Raw genomic sequence first — 19865 nt, 5'->3', positions numbered from 1 at the left:
GCTAACAAAATTTTATAAGTTTAACTTACAAAAACTGTAAATGTTGTAGCTTTAAAATATTCACCGAATCTAAGGATGAATTTTTGGAGGACGCACCACGCCCACAACGTTTTCCTTCAGTGGTGTGGACATTTTTTACTTTTCCCGAGGGGCAAACAAAGATCAGTGCCACCTTGGTCACGTGCAAGATTTGCAAAAGAGTTCTGTTGCAAGGGGATCCTAACAAGAAATACTCGTACGGCACGGCAAGTATGTTGAAACGCCGAAGGACCCTTCATCCAAACAATCTTGCACGAGAAGAGTGCAAACGGATGAGAAACACTCCTGTTCTGTATCAATAAAAAAGAATCACAAATAAATGTATATTAATAACTTTCAAATGTATACTATTCCATTACTGTACAAACACATTTTATATCAAAACTGACTAAGAAACTATAGCCCTGAACCACAATAATAACTTTCAAATGTATACTATTCCATTACTGTACAAACACATTTTATATCAAAACTGACTTAGAAACTATAGCCCTGAACCACAAGTGTGACGATGGTTAAAACACTACATGCATAGTGCATACTACTTTGAAGCAGTTCATGCCCTAAAGCCTACCTCACTAAAAGACTACATGCTAACTGACGGAATGATTACAGTACTATAAGGAAACATACTGGGTGAGTGACAGGGTGTTTGCTAGAAGTGTATGAATACTGACTGGGGAATTGAAGGTGTGAAAGACAACTGTGTAGGTGGTTGCAGGCCTGCATGCATAGTGAATAGGCATTTGAAGCAGTCTATGTGCTAAGGCCTGGCTCACTGCATGAGTACTTGGGAACTGACAGAATGATTAGAGTACAGCAAAGAGAGTGCCTGGGTGAATTTATAAGTGGTTGGCTTTTGACACAGTGAATGGATTAGTACTTGGTACTGAATGGGTCACTAGAGGAGTGCAAAGGGAGTGACAGGATGTTTGCTGGACTGTATGGATACTGACTAGGGAATTGAAGATGTGAAAGACAAGTGTATAGTATGTTAGGAGACTGCATGCATACTGCATAGACATTTGAAGCAGTCTATGTGGTAATGTATGGTTCACAACATGAGTACTTGGAAACTGACTAAATCATCAGACTACTGCTACGACAGTGCCTGGGTAAAACTCTTAAATTTTCAGTTCTGGCACAGTGAAGAGAATAGTACATGGTACTGCACTTTAGTGTCAAACCCTGACTCATTTTATCAATGCATGAGCAAAGAATAGCTTCTAAAGCTACTAACACTTGACAACATGACCGATTTTAAAACAGTTATCTGTCAGCAAATACACCATGTTACCAAATGCTTCTATCACAATCCTTACCCAAATGTACACAGACTCAAAGTGTGATTTTAGACAAGCAACACTATCCCTAGCAGTTTGCCAAAACTCATTCACTAGTCTAGAAGAGGTAAGGGTACTGCACACAATCTACATATTTAAGTACAGCACATTAGTGTCAAAGCATGACTCATTTAATCAACGCATAAGCAAAGACTAGCTTGTAATGCTACTAAAACTTGACAACATGACAGGTTTTAAAAGAATTATCTGCCAGAAAATACACAATGGTACCAAATGCTTCTCTCACAGTGGTTCCCAAATGCACACAGACTCACAGTGTGATTCTAGACAACAACCACTATACCTAGGAGTTTACCAAAAATCATTCACTACTGTGGAAGTGATAAGGGAACTGCAAACAATCTACATATTGTCAGGACTGCACTTTTGTGTCAAAGCCTGACTCATTTAATCCAAGCATAAGCAAAAACTGGCTTCTAATGCTAATAAAACTTGACAACAAGACAGGTTTTAAAACAATTATCTGTCAGCAAATACACGATGTTACCAAATGCTTCTCTCACAGTGGTTCCCAAATGCACACAGACTCACAGTGTGATTCTAGACAAGCAACACTATCCCTAGCAGCTTACCAAAACGCATTCACTACTGTGCAAGGGGTAAAGAGACTACACACAATCTACATATTAAAGTACAGCACATTAGTGTCAAAGCATGAATCATTTTATCAATGCATAAGCAAAGAGTGGCTTCTAATGCTACTAAAACTTGACAACATGACAGGTTTTAAAAGAGTTATCTGTCATCAAATACACAATGTTACCAAATGCTTCTCTCACAGTGGTTCTCAAATGCACACAGACTCACATTGTGATTCTAGACAACAACCACTATACCTAGGAGTTTACCAAAAATCATTAACTACTGTGGAAGTGGTAAGGGAACTGCACACAACCTACATATTTCAGGACTGCACTTTTGTGTCAAATCCTAACTCATTTAATCAACGCATAAGCAAAGACTGGCTTCTAATGCTACTAAAACTTGACAACATGACAGGTTTTAAAAAAGTTATCTGTCAGAAAATACACGATGTTACCAAATGCTTCTCTCACAGTGGTTCCCAAATGCACAATAACTCACAGTGTGATTCTAGACAAGCACCACTATCCCTAGGAGTTTACCAAAACTCATTCACTACAGTAGAAGTGGTAAGGGAACTGCACACAATCTACATATTGTCAGGACTGCACTTTTGTGTCAAAGCCTGACTCATTTAATCTAAGCATAAGCAAAAACTGGCTTCTAATGCTAATAAAACTTGACAACAAGACAGGTTTTAAAACAATTATCTGTCAGCAAATACACAATATTACCAAATGCTTCTCTCACAGTGGTTCCCAAATGCACACAGACTCACAGTGTGATTCTAGACAAGCAACACTATCCCTAGCAGCTTACCAAAACTCATTCACTACTGTGCAAGGGGTAAGGAGACTACACACAATCTACATATTAAAGTACAGCACATTAGTGTCAAAGCATGAATCATTTTATCAATGCATAAGCAAAGAGTGGCTTCTAATGCTACTAAAACTTGACAACATGACAGGTTTTAAAAGAGTTATCTGTCATCAAATACACAATGTTACCAAATGCTTCTCTCACAGTGGTTCTCAAATGCACACAGACTCACAGTGTGATTCTAGACAACAACCACTATACCTAGGAGTTTACCAAAAATCATTATTTACTGTGGAAGTGGTAAGGGAACTGCACACAACCTACATATTTCAGGACTGCACTTTTGTGTCAAAGCCTAACTCATTTAATCAACGCATAAGCAAAGACTGGCTTCTAATGCTAATAAACTTGACAACATGACAGGTTTTAAAAAAGTTAGCTGTCAGAAAATACACGATGTTACCAAATGCTTCTCTCACAGTGGTTCCCAAATGGACAATAACTCACAGTGTGATTCTAGACAAGCACCACTATCCCTAGGAGTTTACCAAAACTCATTCACTACAGTAGAAGTGGTAAGGGAACTGCACACAATCTACATATTTCAGGACTGCACTTTTGTGTCAAAGCCTGACTCGTTTAATCAAAGCATAAGCAAAAACTGCCTTCTAATGCTACTGAAACTTGACAACAAGACAGGTTTTAAAACAGTTATCTGTCAGCAAATACACGATGTTACCAAATGCTTCTCTCACAGTGGTTCCCAAATGCACACAGACTCACAGTGTGATTCTAGACAAGCAACACTATCCCTAGCAGCTTACCAAAACTCATTCACTACTGTGCAAGGGGTAAGGAGACTACACACAATCTACATATTAAAGTACAGCACATTAGTGTCAAAGCATGAATCATTTTATCAATGCATAAGCAAAGAGTGGCTTCTAATGCTACTAAAATTTGACAACATGACAGGTTTTAAAAGAGTTATCTGTCATCAAATACACAATGTTACCAAATGCTTCTCTCACAGTGGTTCTCAAATGCACACAGACTCACAGTGTGATTCTAGACAACAACCACTATACCTAGGAGTTTACCAAAAATCATTAACTACTGTGGAAGTGGTAAGGGAACTGCACACAACCTACATATTTCAGGACTGCACTTTTGTGTCAAAGCCTAACTCATTTAATCAACGCATAAGCAAAGACTGGCTTCTAATGCTACTAAAACTTGACAACATGACAGGTTTTAAAAAAGTTATCTGTCAGAAAATACACGATGTTACCAAATGCTTCTCTCACAGTGGTTCCCAAATGCACAATAACTCACAGTGTGATTCTAGACAAGCACCACTATCCCTAGGAGTTTACCAAAACTCATTCACTACAGTAGAAGTGGTAAGGGAACTGCACACAATCTACATATTTCAGGACTGCACTTTTGTGTCAAAGCCTGACTCGTTTAATCAAAGCATAAGCAAAAACTGCCTTCTAATGCTACTGAAACTTGACAACAAGACAGGTTTTAAAACAGTTATCTGTCAGCAAATAGAGAATGTTACCACATACTTCTCTCACAGTGGTTCCCAAATGCACACAGACTCACAGTGTGATTCTAGACAAGCAACACTATCCCTAGCAGCTTACAAAAACTCATTCACTACTGTGCAAGGGGTCAGGAGACTACACACAATCTACATATTAAAGTACAGCACATTAGTGTCAAAGCATGAATAATTTTATCAATGCATAAGCAAAGACTAGCTTCTAATGCTACTAAAACTTGACAACATGACAGGTTTTAAAACAGTTATCTGTCAGCAAATACACGATGTTACCAAATGCTCTCTCACAGTGGTTCCCAAATGCACACATACTCACTGTGTGATTCTAGACAAACAACACTATCCCTTGCACTATACCAAAACACATTTCTTCATCTAGAAGGAGTACTACATTTTAATATAGAAACATAACTCATTTCACAAATTCATAAACAATGACTGGTTTCTAATTCTACCAAAATATAAAAACAGTACAGTTATCTGTCTGCAAACACATGAAAAACACAAATGCTTATCACAGAATGGTTTCTACACGCACACACACTGTCAATAAGATTGTAGAGAAAAAAAGTACTCCCTACACTTTAGCAGGAGAAATACATTAGTCTGATTAAAATCAAAATAGTCTACATACAACCCCTCACAATTAAATAACTCACCTTTCAAGTTGTTTTGTAGATTAAGAAGTATATCAGTCACACACCAGATTTTCTTTTACAGAATCTCTGCACTGTGCACCTCTCAGCAAAAACAAAGAATGGAAAAGTTTTCCTTTCATTTCCACACATATACATGTAAACATCAAATCACAATCCTTCACACATAAATTCAAAAGCAAACACACATTTCTATTGGTTAAACATTTCAACCCTTTCCAAATGAAATACATTTCAACCCTTCCCCCAATCTGCCTTCTGCCTGTTACCATAGAAACAGGTCATGGAACACTGAACTGAGCACACAGGTCACAAGTTCAGCACATAATGTTGCTAAACAAGACAGCAAGTGTGCTTGACTTTTCAACATATCAGCTTATCATATATAATGTTCCTTACAATCAGTTTTTGTTAACCAATAAGAATCATGCCTTTAAAAAACAGAAATATACACCCTACCTTTCAGTGTAGAAAGCTGTCATACAACCAATGATTTCTTGTCTTTTAAAAAAATGTTTTTCCTTGGATCCGCGCACCCAACGCGAGAAGATCCGTGCACCACATGCGTTAGGATGCACGCACCGTGCGTGCATTTCGCCGTTTTTTTTTTAAAAAATGGGGCCCCAGGGGGTCCTTCTGGGACCCCCTAAGCACCTCTACAGAGTCAGAGTATTTCCACTCTGCCCCCTTTATATGTTTTACACACTTATTCCCCTTGCTTCTTTAGCCTCGCTTCTACCGAGGCAGAAAATGGCCGCCAACCGTTCCTGGTTTCGAATGTAGACAGACATCCTACAGCCAATTAGCATTCAGCGCGTGATTGGGAGGATGTGCGCTCGGTTCGGGGAGGGTGCACTTACGGTGCGGGAAGGGTCCGCGGATCCTCCCCGGCCATAGATATATATGTACTTTTAACTCTACTTTTCTCAGGAACTACTGAACGGATTCACACCATTTATGCAAAGGGTACGAGTCTAAACTGAGGACTACCTCTTTGCCAAATTTGGTGTCATTCCGTTCAACGGTTCAGGCTGTAGCTGCGACAACAGATCCTATGGGAAATTGCATGGGAAAAACACGTTTTGGGACCCCCTTTTTTCTCGGCCCCCGCTTGACGAATCACTACGAAACTTCAGGGTAGTTGCGGAACGGAGCTGGCCAAAAGTTTGGAAAATTTCGCGAAGATTCGTCAACCGGCGCCAGACTTATTGGCAATAGAATGTTGCGGATTGCCTATGGAAAATAGGTCCTAACTATAACTATCTACTGGCGACCGCCAGTAGTTAACATTTATATATATATATATATATATATATATATATATGTACAATGTTTCTCCCGTCTCTCCTTGAAATCATCCATGGTGAGACAGGGGCACGGACACCAATTTGAAGTGCGACATTTCTTTGTTTCCTCAGCAGCAATCAGCCATAACGCGTTTCAGCCCCGGAGGGCCTTGATCACATGGATTTCTATGTACATATCTGGAAGGGTGGCTAGTCCCCTAGATTTGGCTGTTTCATTGTCTATGTGACTTGTGTCAGTGAGGCCAGTTAACCACTTTGTGCTAGCTAGACAGGCTGCATTTGCTGAGTAGGTATTAATGGTACTAGACTTTGGTGTAGTCATGATTGGGATAGATGCACTCGCGTTTTCATTGTTTTCACCGTCTCCATATCGTATTACAGACTTTTATTCTTAATAGCCCATGTTTCCGTATAGGTCACATATGCTGTCCATGTGGGTCAATAAAATGTGCCAGAAAAGCACATAGAAAATGGCTCTGAGAACTGCCCTGTTTAGAGATGCAGTGATTTAGAGATGGTCTGATAGTCCACCACCAGTGTAGCAATGATCATTTTGTATCTTCCTAAAAGTGGTGCGAATATGCAAATTGCAAAGTGTGCTCAATACAATGCCTAAGCTTCATCAAGAGCAGAGGCAGTGGCAAGAGCAATATCAGGAGGAATAGCACTGAAATTACCATAACACAAGAGCAAAAGCAATCGCTGAACTACAATTCACTGCAACTGGACACTTACAGTACAATGTTGGTGATGTAATGGAGTGTCACAATCCACATTCTTGTTGTGCGCTTGAGCAATTTCTAAATGTGATGACTAATCACAAAAATTACTTTATATAATTTCTGTTTGATGCGCATACCGTAAAGAATGTCAAGGGTGAGTTTTGGGATCTACGTGTCATCCCACATGTTATTGCTTTGATACCAACACATAACTAAGAGGAAGTATCAAGAAACAGGAAAAACTTCATTTCACTTAATGTGAAGGTGGTCTTCATTCTGGACCAGTACATTACTAATATAGTGCCAAATTTCCAGGATCTACACATTCATTAGTGCTACACAACAGCAGCATACAACAGCAGATGGGACAACTTCAAAAAATGAGTGCCTGGCTAGTTGGCAAATGTTGGAATAAAATGTGAGAAATAAAAAAAAATAGGTAAATATAATGATTAGCTTAATATAACTTTACTTTGTTTAGCATCCATATTTTCTGTTTTCAGAAGAGTCAGCTTATGCAAGCAGACCATAGTTGTTACCACCTCTGCAACCTCAACAACACCAGTGGAAGTCTGCTTCTAGGAGACACATGGCAGAATAATGAGGACTGTGGAGTGGTCTTTTGGGCTTCTCAAAGCACGATTCTGTGGCCTGGATAAGTCTTGTGGAACCATCCTATACTCACCTAAAAAAAATTGCCATATTGTTGCTGTCTGGTATGTGCTGAACAGCATTGCTCTGCATAGGAACATACCATTCATCCCTGATGATGACTTTCATAAAGAATACCAGGTTGATGCTAGAGAATTCCACCATGAAAATGACAATTGGGAGGAAGAAGTCTTTGACCTCAGGTCTGAAGCAATTGAAAGCGTCTTCACATGAGAGTGAGTTTTATTGTGTGACTAATTATATAAACCTGAAAACACTGTCTTAAAATTGACTTCAGAAGTAAAATGAACTTGACCTAATTCCCTTCAATAATGCCTTCTGTAGGAAATACAAAATATGAAGTGTACCTTATATCGTTTATTGTAAACTAATGTTTAATGATGCATGTAGCAAATGTAAGCATTGATATGGTTAGAAGGTTAAAACATATTTGTAATTGTACTAGTATTATTGAGTTTGTGTTTTTGACATGATTGTTTGATATGCATAATGTGTAAGATTCACAAAATATTTTAAAAACAAATATGTTTAAATTGGAAACATCTTACTGCCATCTTATGGATCACTAACAAATCATTTGTGTAAGCTTCAATGTACGGGCAGAATCACAAGTGATGTGCGTGTATTTAGATCTGAAATAACATTTATCTGATTCAACTAGGAGTTATTGGAAGGTGAGTGTGTTTCCATCAAATGACACTGACAAATATGGGTATTGCTAACCAACCTCTTGTGATATATATCGGCTCAAGGGTACCTCACTGTTTTTTTTAAACTCCTATTATGAAATACCCATGAGAAGACGAAAGCCAATTCAATCTACCAACATTTTATTTGTAAAAATAAATGTTCATTTAAAATGATATTTATATTTGAAAATGGCTTTTTCATAAGTTTGTAGTTTAGCTATCTAAAGTTTTTGAGGCCTATCCCCAAGTGTATAAATGGGTTTAATGAAAGATTTGCTCTCACTGGGATTGCAGATTGTGTCCAGCCAGGGAACAATAATGCATGGGTGTTAAAAGGTGTTGCATGTCCTGCAATTATAGGAGGTTGTAATAAGCAAGATAATACGCTCTAGCAGGATGGATTATAAAGAGTCTGCAGGAGGAGTACCTAATTATTTGTTCCCTCTACTTTGAATAAAGCAACATAAAGAAATTAACCATAATTATTGCAGTAAATTACAATAAGTTTCTTTTTAAGGCATTGGAATTGTGCAGTCAAGGAGACAACTGACAACAAAGATCATTCAAAAAGTATGTTTACTGCCATAATTATGATTCATTTCTTTGTGTTGATTTATTCAAAGTAGAGGGAACAAATAATACGTTTTCATCCTTCACACTCTTCATAATCCATACCGTTAGAGCTTTTTTCTTTGTTTATTGGACTTTAGTGCAGCCTAGGCTCTAGAGGGTACATTGGCTCCCACCCACATTTGTACTCCATTACATAAGGTTGTAGTAGTTTCGTACCCCACATAGGTTTCAAATGGCCACGCTCCATTCACACACATGGGAACCTGTCACCAGCCCTGGCCCTGCCTTTTTCTACATATACATCTTGGTATCTCTAGAGACTGAAGAAAGGAGGTACCCTTGGCCCATTGGCTGTCACTGTCATTGAAAACAGCACTGTCAGAGAGAGAGATGTCAGCATATTCATGCACATGAGAAGATAAAAAGAAAAACAGTCATGCGGTGTGAAACTTTGTAGGAATACCGGATCTGCTCTCCTGTTCACAAGTAGCACAGAAGTGACTCAAAGTGCCTAGGGATGGCCTCCCATTTGAGATATAGGGACACAACAATCCTGCAGTGACACCAAAATTAATCTAACTTTTAAACCACTTTGGGTTTTTTATTGTACTGAGGCAAATTTGGGCACTCTTGCAAATTGCTTAGATTACCAGTCCACACTGAACACGCAATGTAACCTTCTTTGACTATACTGAAATGGGTATTAGTCACCAAAAAAGTGTCCCGCACTTTCTTAAATGTCGGTGTGCTACTAAATTGTACTCCTCAGGCATATTTTTAACAGTGTGGACTCAGCCACTTTAACAGAGAAAACCACTTGGAGAACCAGAGTGTGAACAAGACTTTCCTGCTCACCTGTCCTCCAAGGATGCACCAGCATTTGTCTTGACTTTGAAGCACCGGAAGGAATCGAACTTCCAAATCAAAGAACAAGTCAGATGGCATTACTTTCAGCAGGACTCACTTGGTCCTTGTACACGACCTGTGCTCCATCATGGTTGTAAATAATTTTACATTTTGTCCCAGTCCAGTACAACAAGATGTTTGTCATTGTTGGTTTGTGATTTTAATCACTATTTTTATTTTAAACATTTTTAACTTTATAATGAGAGTTATTCTACTTGGATTGGTGATATTTTTGTGTCATTTTATGAAACAAAATATTCTCTTTTTTTAAATTATTTTTGGGATTTTACTTGTGTTGTACTTAAACTTTTTTAATATATGAATGTTTGATACATACTGTACACATTGCCTTTTAGTTTAGCCTGGCTGCTTGATTTTAAACAACCAGAGGAATTAACACATTTGTCTTGTTAGAAGTTTCTGATACACCCCGACAAAGTTTTGAGTTTCCCCCTCAATCTTAAAATAATAAAACATACAAGAGGCATATGATTATTTAATTAAGCGGCAATACATAAAATAATTTAAAAAATAACTAAACAATCAAAACTCTGTAAGAACACCACAATCAACTATTCAAGGTATTTGATTCATAGTTTAATTAACAATAAATCTACATGTATTATATGTAATGTATTGCTAAATATAAATAATGATATTCCTGAAATAAAAAAAGAACATTTTCAGAGTTAGAATTACACAATAGATGGAAATGTGATTTTTAGGTTCAAAGTTAGTGGTAGTCTTTGTTCTGATGTTTCACAGTTAATAAAAGGAGAATTTGGCTTAGAATGTGCTCAAAAGCTAATAATGTTGACCCACAGGAGAACTTCAAAGCTTGCGCCTCTTGGTGGTTGTCATCTGAGGCTCTTTTTCTACTGTTCCCGATAACCTTATCATCCTAAGTGGAACAGATGTCTCCAGAGTTTCAGGCTTTAAGGTGACACCAGGTGTTGCAATGCTTTCTGGGTCAACTCTTTCTGTTGAGGTCTCTTGTTGAGGGAGGATGAAGGTGATTGCCTACAGAAAGAGAGTCAGGGTTTTCTGAATGGATTGTAAATGTCCCATAACCCATCCAGCAGCACCCCGGTACAGGGCCACATGACCACGATGGTACACACCAAAAGATCATTAGTGGCCTTCTGCTGATCATTGTGCAACCCATGCAATATTTCCTGCCCAAGGAGGTCATTATTTCTTTGAAGGAGAATAATCAACTGCCCCATCTGACCTTGATGTCTGGAGGCTGCACTCATGTTATTATGGGTCACATGGTTCTAAAACTATGGGCATCTGTGTTCTCACTCAGCTCCTGCTTTTCTGTCCTCACCCTAGTAGCACTAACCTTAGACCTACAGGAGGTGTGCACTGTTAGTGTTGGTCCTGGCTCTACAACAGATGTTCTAGCTTTAACACATACAGGAGCCAGAACATGGGTGCACACAACAGATGTTGTATTACTGGAAGGGGTATGGGAATACAGACGTGTGGGTATAGGGCCCCTGACAGTGCTCTCTGCAGATGTAGATAGGGGCTAAGTGAGGTTCACCTGTGCAGTCTAACTAGACAAAGCAGCCAGGCTGGCCTGTTCCTCCTCATAATCAAGTGCAGCAGAAGAACTCAGTTTACTGACGGCTTCAGAGTCTGTGTGATGGATTGCTTCCATTGCTGGTCTGGATCTTCACTCTGTCTCAGGGTCCTCAAATGACATAAAAACATATTTGATATAAAAATACAAACTTCAAAAATAGCTACGAAATAATCCCTGAATTGGAGTTGGCAAGACAGATTAAGATCTCCTGAATATTTAATATAAAACCATACACCGTATTACAATTGATGTAGTAATATGGCAGACATGACATCCATCATATTTGGAGGACAGTGAGTCATTCACGCAAATCTGTAACAAGTCCATAATATATTTTTTACACATGGATTAACAATATAGGACACAGTGAACCAAACTGTGCTAATGAGAATTACCTGCTACAGTAAGGCATTGAACCCAAATATGTCCACCCTTGACCCTGATCCTGTTTCTTCTGTGAGCAGGATAATTGACAAATAAGACTGAGGTCAGTAATGGTGTAAGTATATGTCAGATAGATATTGAAGATGGAGCTACAAATTGACAGGCTTTGTTGACTGCAAGGGCTTTTTTGAAGGTAACCTTATACCTATAGGTACTTACTTACCATGACTGCCCCTACCTGTCTGCCCCAGCATAAAAGCTTATTTTGCTAATGTAATCCTGGCCTGTAGCCTGACTATCTTTGCCAAAATCTTAGCTTAGTTTGAGGTGACATTGTCATAAATGTATGTGAATAGTGTAGGTATGTATGGTTGAACAATTCCTTTAATTATTCTTAAACCTTATTAAAAAACAATTAGTAAACAAATGGAAACAAAAGAAAAGAATAAAAGAGTCATGATAAAGTGCAATGATATAGTCAAAGGAGGCCTGATGTTCAATGGCAAATAAATGCCTAGAAAACATGTGAGTAAAAATATGATTAATAACAAATTAAAAACAATTGATTAACAATTACCAGTAAATAAGGAGAATTAATTAAACTTATAAGCATGTTGATGTAGGTAATGTGACGTACACAACCTTAGGGACATGTCAATGCAGTGCATACATAGAAAATGTAAACATATTCAACATTATGCTAACATTATGCCTGCTTAAACTGAAGATATTTGTACAATTTGATAAACCGAGTTCCCCATTACTATCTTATTTAAAATCAAAGCCATTGGTTGTTCAAGGTAAAGAGATGTAAGTAATAGAAACTCTAATGTCCATCTACAAATATGTTACACCATCGAGGCTGGTGAACTGACACATAGACACTGCAGCTTGCTAGAGCAGCTTTGAATCTAACACATCACCGTACCAATGTAAGACATTTACAAAGTAAAAAACATATCAAATAAAAGCAATTAAGACTATAGAAAGGCAAATGTAAGATGAACATAAGTCAAAGTACATTTGGTTTAAATAGATGAAAGCCATGGAGCCTTGTGACAAAATGTTAGACTTGAAGAAAGACTCAATTTGAGCAAACTAAAAAATAAACATTTGAAACACTTACCAGCCTCTACTTCACTATTGATTCCTGCAAAGGCTTCATTGTGGAGAATAGCCAAGATCTTCTCCTCCCAGAAGACTTGAAGGGACCTGGGAAAACCACCACCAGTCTGCTGGGGATGCATATGTGCGTTTAGGCCAGGGAGCACACTCTCCTCCACAGATCACACCAGCACTTGTGTATTGTGTCCTGTGAGTGCCTGTGAGTGCCTGCTGGGAGATACAGCATTCACTTTGAACACTATTGCATCCCACATTTGCCTTTTCTGTGCCATGGTGGCTCTATCCTAATAATCTCATCTTCGATTTCTGTTAATTCTGACCTTGAAATGGGATTCCATTTCCTTGCCGTGTCAATACAAATTAGGGACAACAAATCACAAGAACAAAATAGATAAGAAAAAAAAGGAAATTTTTTAAAGTGAAAATAATCTGTGGAGACCCCTGCTGCTTCAACATGAGAAAGGCAAAGGGATTTCGTTTTAGTAGGTGTTGCTTTTACAGTGTGTAAACCAGCTGGGTTTGAGATTCACAACAACCTCAGGTTTATGTGATCTACCCTTCAGTCATTAAGATTGAAGGATAAGTCAACGCTGAACACATCTGCCATGACATGACTCCATTGCAAGACCCCTGCAACAGCGAACAGCGCTGTGATGATGGACACATTGCAATTTGGCGGGCAGTAAACTGCCATGCCAGGGCTGACGGAGTACTCTCCAAAGCCAGATGAGTGCACACTGCTGATGACGGTCTACGGCTAGATGGACCGATCAGTCTGCTTCAATGTGGACAAAGGTGATTCCGCAAATATATAACAGGTCAGAGGAACCTCTGCCAGCATGAGGGGTGGATTGAAAACTCCTTCATGGAGAATGGACGGCCGGACCACCAAGATCTAACTCGGGCACATAGTTTGGATGCTAATGCTTTGGGTCTGTCTAAGAGAACTAAATTCACTGCATATTTTCTAGACTTAGCTCTGCTCCTTGCTAAGAAGCAGATGATCCAACACTGGAAGGCAAACACACCTCCTCAGGTCCCCCAATGGCACAGTTGCGTCATGTTCGGGGGCTAAAAGCAGAGCTATACAACAGGAAGAAGTACGAGGACAGAGCAAGCGTCCCCTTTCGCAGGATTGGGGCACCCTAATGCCAGCCTTCCAGAACTGAGCCTGAGACAACATCCTCCCCCTTAGAAGGAATACCTGGTCTGAAAGTGATAGAGTTCCTGCTGCCTCTAACGCAACGCACCCCTTCCTAGAACCTGTGATCATTTTGAATGGTTCGTTCATCCCAGTGACACCCCCACCCTTGATCGGTCATTTGCCCCTGTTCCGACACTTTTGTTTCCCTCCTGAAAACTGCCCAAAACAATAAAACTACAGTACATGCCTGACAGCAGGTCCCCTTTGCAGCAATTTCCAAGAACTAATCACGCTCGGGGGCACTCAATTTACGTCATCCTTAGGTTCGCCATCATCCGTACACCTAGACAGGTGTGTATGCCCATGCCCAAAAGTTCACAACAGAGCTTGCATGTTCGCTTTAAGGTTCTATGAGACTTCTTTAGTGTTTGCATTGCCATTTACCAGAAAGCAGGCAGGCATGAGACTTTGAATGCTGGATGTGAAAAAGTGTCTACAACTCAAAATGTAAATAAGGTCTGTAAACGTTAGGATACATCTCGCTTCCACATCCAGGCCACATAAAGCATTGAAAAGTTGAAAGGAAAATGTGTATAGTTTTTTTTAAAGAAAAACAGAAAAACTAATAAAAAGGTTTTAAAAAATCATGCTTGTGTCACAGAACGGTTCTGATTGATCAGTGCCTAGGCTTTTCTTTTGGAATATATTCTGCCACTGCACCTTATTGTCCACGAAGACTTGTGTTCATTATATTTTACAATTTCCTCAACATGCGTTATACATATTAGAATATTTTGGATGTAATACAATATACAAGGAGATGTTGTGTTCAAAGAAGACAACCATTGAAATCCTAATTGCACCTGCCCTATTTCCATTCTTCAAATACTGTATGAATAGCACCTTGCAATTAGATTTAGTTATCATTTCTTGGGCTACTTCTACAAGTATTGCCAAAATGATCGTCATTATTTTTTATAAAGCTCCTTTCATGTTTTTTAAATCACGTTTAATATTCAACTAATGCTCTAAAACATTCTATGGTCAGCAATCTTCTTCTAAGATGACTTCCTCCTAAAGAATATCTTTCAAGGGTGCCCAATCCGTCGACATTGAATTTTCCACTTTTATCTCTTTCTGGAAACTAACAGCTTTGCGGTTTCAGCAGGCTTTCAGACGTGCCACTAAGTGCTGTAAGAGTGTTCCCACATGAATAACTATATCGCACATGAACTAAAAATGATTGCATACCTCATTTATGCAGTGAACACGAATATTTTCTGCAAAACAATGGATATGGTAATTTCCGCTAATATTAAAAATGTTAATTATACATCCAATTTGTAAATGCAGAGTTATTACTACTTTCAAGCGATTCAAACCGCCAAGGATTTGTACAACTAGAAGTGCTTAATAATGTTTTGCTTAGGCTAAGTTTTTCATTGGCACGTGCCCCATTTCTGTTCCATCAACAGTGAATCCTTATCTCTGTGCAGTAGTTCAACGGGATTACTCAATTTTCAGAAATGAGTCTTATTCCAAAATGTTTTGTTCAAATTTCAGTGGGTATTTGTTATCCAAGTAATGAAATATATATGGTGATTTTCAAAAATCGTTACAACAATAGGAAAAGGTGGATTGAAATAGCGTACTCTTTTGGAAGTCACAGTTATCTGCGATCCGAAGAAAAATTAGGAAGGAGTATGTTAACCCCCAGTAGGTTAAACCTTCTTTTTAATAGTCTTCGTGACAACAAACCCTGGTTTCCAAGGATTATGGGGTCAGACGATCATGTTGCTAAGTTCCTCATTGAAATGTTTGCATTCATACTTCGAGCTTGCTCTGTTCAAGTTGATATACATGATCTGTTCTGTCATTTCAGATGCTGAGTCGACTGTGTGCTTTATTTCTTTATCTGAAATATTGTATTTTTAACTTTTTAAACTGCAGATGAGGTTGTAATTTGCAGGTTTCAGGGGAGACAGAGTTCCATATTTGTGATGACGACAAAAAACGTTCTCTGTCTGGTGCTGCCTTTCTGTGTAGAGGTGTTCAATATAAGCAAACCAGAGTGTGTATAAGGGTGGAGCAGCTCTGAAAAAACTAAATATTGTCTTAGCCTGACACTTAGGGGCCCATTAGGATGTCGGGCGGTGGCACCACCGCCGTGCTGGCGGTGCGAAAAAAAGCTATTTTTTGCCCACGAGCAGCGGCCCTCACATCCGCCATATTAGTATGGCCAAACATAGACCATTTCCAGACCGCCGCGGTGCGAAGCGCACATCCATCAAAGTGCGCCCACCACCGCGGTCTTGGGAGCCAATGGAGACACACCGCCGTGCGGAATGACGTCCGCACCACTCCACAAATTATGATGACTCAAGCAAGCAGACGCACCGCAGCGCAGACACCGCCCAACCAGAGACAGCGAAAGCTCGACAGCCGAGGGCTAAACCAGAGTCCTGGTCAAGACCGCCATGGACCCAGCTCTACACGTTTTTCCGGTGCTGTACCTGCTACATCACCAGGAACTCATGGACTGCCGCGGACGCCGCCGCAGGTACGCAACAACACAAACTCAACACACAGGCTGACACAGGGTCCAAATCCACATCAGACACCCTAGGGGGGACAGGGACACATCCACAAGGGCACCCACACATCACCCACCTGCCACAAAGTCACCCCTCTGCATCCTGGACACACAGCTACCGCCACAATGCAGCAATGTCCCGGTCACATCACCGCAGCGGTGAACACAAGCAAATACATGCACACAATGCAGAAGGCAGGGCCAGTGCCAGGCTTGGGCAGGGCACAGGGCCACACCCCATCCCACCACACACTAGCACACCCCATGAAGCCAGGTCAATACACACCCTGCACCACACAACAAACAATAATGAAGACACACACTGCAGGAGTGGCTGCACAGGAACACAAAACACACAGCACAGTAGTACAGGGCCAGGGAAACACACACACCACCACAACACCGCACTCAGGGAAATATAAATGAGGACAAGCAACAAATGAACACATACAAGGAATTAACATTTAAATGGACACACAGCCTGCACAGTCACACATACATACCACATACTAACACACACACATACACACCCCACATGCCAACAGCAATGGAGCACAACAAATATGGAAACCAAGGTGGGCTGCACATAAATAGAAGGCCATGGAGACACACAACAAGCATGTGTACATCACATCAACACAAGGAACAGAGCACAACACCCTCACACCATCAAAGCGCACATGGCTGGCACAGTCAGTGAGCTCAAACCACAGACAGCTCAGTGCAACTACACAGGGAGACAGCAAGGCAAACCATGTATAGGCACAAGGATGAAAGGAAGGCCCTGAAGTCAAACTGTGAACAGCCACACATCCATACAACTACTTCACAGGAGTACACCAGAAGCACTACACACAGGGCCCATCTACACACCTCAGGACTGACAAACACCAGTAAGAATCTGCACACATACCCCTCACACCAGCAGCACACAACACCAGTGACAAACACACTGAAGGCTGGCAACACTAGACAGTCAATTCACACACAAACAACCAAACACCCTGGGCTCAGCCACAAACATCACACACACGCACACACAGGGATGCCACTACAAATGTGGAAACAAATACAACAGACAAACACATAACCCAACAGAAACACACACAGAGCCACAACAACAAAAACAGACATGCCCTGTGCAGCTAAACTGGGGAAAGGCAATGGGAGCACAGACACAACAGGAGTGCACAACCTCATCACTCAGGAACAATGCACAGACAACATACCACAACACACACAAGAAGTGCACCATCACAGAACAACACAGCCACGGTAAACAAACAGCAGATGCACAGGCAGAACAATCACATAGCAAACTCAGCAGGACATCAGGGGATGCACACCAGGCAATCACAAGGCAACATACACACACAGCACTGCATGCACAACAAGCTGTGTGTGCATACCAAGCACACCAGGCACACACAGACATCAGTGACAGAACAGCAACCCACACAACACCATACAGCACAACACAAAGACAACAGCACACCCAGGAAGTGAAGCAAAAACACAAACAACACACATACATCCAACACAACACCCAATAGATGCACAAGTCTGGGACACAAAGGTGGAAACATCTTGACCAGAGGACTGGGCAGCACACACAGTTGAACTGCATAGGAGCAACTATGACTGACAAACAACACCAGAACATCACACATGACCCAATGGGGAAATGCCCTGATTGACACATTGACCCTGGCCAAAGAACTGCACCACAAAGCACAGTGTCACAAATGAAGTCATGGGGAGGCACACACACATACAATCTAAGGGGACAGCTCCCACCAAAGTGAAGTGTACTGCATGTCAGTAGGGGACATGGCAGGAGTGTACCATACACAAAGAGAGGGAGTGCAGACCCACAATTGGTAGGCAGCTGAAGCACAGATAGGGGATGGCACGACAACACACACAACATGCCACACTGGAGGCAAGAAGGCAACATGTGACAGCAATGCATGAGAAAACCCAACCACAATGGCAGTGTGGAGCAGCAGGTCTGCACAGTCCCCACAAACAGCCACCATACACATGGATGTGCAACATAACACAACACTGACTTGCCAGTAACACTCTCTGCATACTCACAAGTGACAAAAGTGACAAGTAGGATTCAGACAGAACTGCAAAGACACACCAACACACTGCACAGTGCACAACATACAACTCACACATGGGCATACAACCACATCCACAGGGATGAACAATCAAAACAACAGGCACACAAATCCTGGGTGACACATGTGTGTAGTTGACAGTGCAGAGGCATGTACACATCAACACTCCCCACAAACTCACCCCTTCACACTGCACACTACCTGGCCATCCAAGAGCACACATGGAAAGTAAGCCATGGTACTAGGATGACTGGCCATCACAAGATGACCACACACATACACCACTGGGCACACATAAAGGAAGAACACACATACATGATGACCCTGGACAGCCTGCCTGCAATACTGTGTGCAGAAACTAGGCCTGGGCAATAATTTCGTTCCGTTCGCGGAAATTGCGATAATTTGACATTTTTGCGTTCCGCGGAGAGCGCGAAAATGTCAAAAATTCCGGTTTCCGCAGCTTGGCGATAATTTGTTTCTTGCTCGCGCTGTAAAATGATACATTCTCGCGCGCGCGCGATCGCCTTACCTGAATCCCTGCGTTCGCCGACAAGTTTTCTTGATCCGGTCGCGTTCTCCATGAGATGTTGTATTGTTTTTAGCCATTTGCGCTGTCTCGCGACAGTTCGCGCCCGCAGTGACATCATGCGTCGCGCGATCACGTCTTTCTTCTCGCGATCATGCACCGCGAGAACAACTCAAAACAAGATGGCCGCGCCCGCAAGCAACCACATGGGTAAGTTGGCGACCCGCAACCATGCAGAAAATCTCGCGAACATGCCGGAAAAAAACTTCCGCATCTTTGCGATATTTCTGCTTGTTTGCGATAATTTTAAACATTCTCGCGATAATTTGCGAAGGTTAATTCCGCAAATTCCGCCCACCCCTAGCAGAAACCCACTCTGTGCTAGCAGTGCCCCCCAACCTGATATGTGTACAATATAGCCAACATGAACTAATTAAGTAAATGACTACTGCTAACCATTCGAAAGTG

This window comes from Triturus cristatus, chromosome 2_2 (genome assembly GCF_964204655.1).
Source record: "Triturus cristatus chromosome 2_2, aTriCri1.1, whole genome shotgun sequence".
In the NCBI taxonomy this organism is placed as follows: domain Eukaryota; kingdom Metazoa; phylum Chordata; class Amphibia; order Caudata; family Salamandridae; genus Triturus; species Triturus cristatus.
The sequence above is the reverse complement of the archived record's forward strand: the minus strand, read 5'-3'. Positions refer to the sequence as shown.